Raw genomic sequence first — 724 nt, 5'->3', positions numbered from 1 at the left:
CAAACAACTTTGAGCTTAAGCCTCAATTAGTTTCTCTAATGCAACAGAATTGCAAGTTCCATGGACTTCCATTGGAAGATCCTCATCAGTTTTTAGCTGAATTCTTGCAAATCTGTGACACTGTCAAGACCAATGGGATTGACCATGAGGTCTACAGACTTATGCTATTCCCTTTTGCTGTAAGAGACAGAGCTAGGATATGGTTGGACTCACAACCTAAAGAAAGCCTGAACTCTTGGGAAAAGCTAGTCAATGCCTTCTTGGCAGAGTTCTTTCCACCTCAAAAATTGAGTAAGCTTAGAGTGGAAGTCCAAACCTTCAGACAGAAGGAAGGTGAATCCCTCTATGAAGCTTGGGAAAGATACAAACAATTGATCAAAAAATGTCCTTTTGACATGCTTTCTGAATGGAGCATCATATTTCTTCTATGATGGTCTGTCTGAACTGTCCAAGATGTCATTGGATAGCTCTGCTGGAGGATCTCTTCATATGAAGAAGACGCCTGCTGAAGCTCAAGAACTCATTGAAATGGTTGTAAATAACCAATTCATGTACACTTCTGAAAGGAATCCTGTGAACAATGGGACAAATCAGAAGAAAGGAGTTCTTGAGATTGATACTCTGAATGCCATATTGGCTCAGAACAAAATATTGACTCAGCAAGTCAATATGATTTTTCAAAGTCTGTCTGGAATGCAAGCTGCACCAGGCAGTACTAAGGATG

The 724-nt window shown here is 40.2% G+C and overlaps 1 non-coding gene across 1 annotated transcript; it reads right to left on the bottom strand.

Annotated features, from left to right (window-relative positions):
* Positions 1-293: 293 nt before the first annotated feature.
* Positions 294-401, bottom strand: LOC112798694 (small nucleolar RNA R71). The gene has a single exon (XR_003200293.1). It is a non-coding gene; the product is annotated as a small nucleolar RNA R71 (small nucleolar RNA).
* Between the last annotated feature and the right edge of the window lie 323 nt (positions 402-724).

The sequence above is a fragment of the Arachis hypogaea genome, chromosome 4 (genome assembly GCF_003086295.3).
Source record: "Arachis hypogaea cultivar Tifrunner chromosome 4, arahy.Tifrunner.gnm2.J5K5, whole genome shotgun sequence".
Classification (NCBI taxonomy): Eukaryota; Viridiplantae; Streptophyta; class Magnoliopsida; order Fabales; family Fabaceae; genus Arachis; species Arachis hypogaea.
This window is presented reverse-complemented; position numbering and strand designations above follow the sequence as displayed.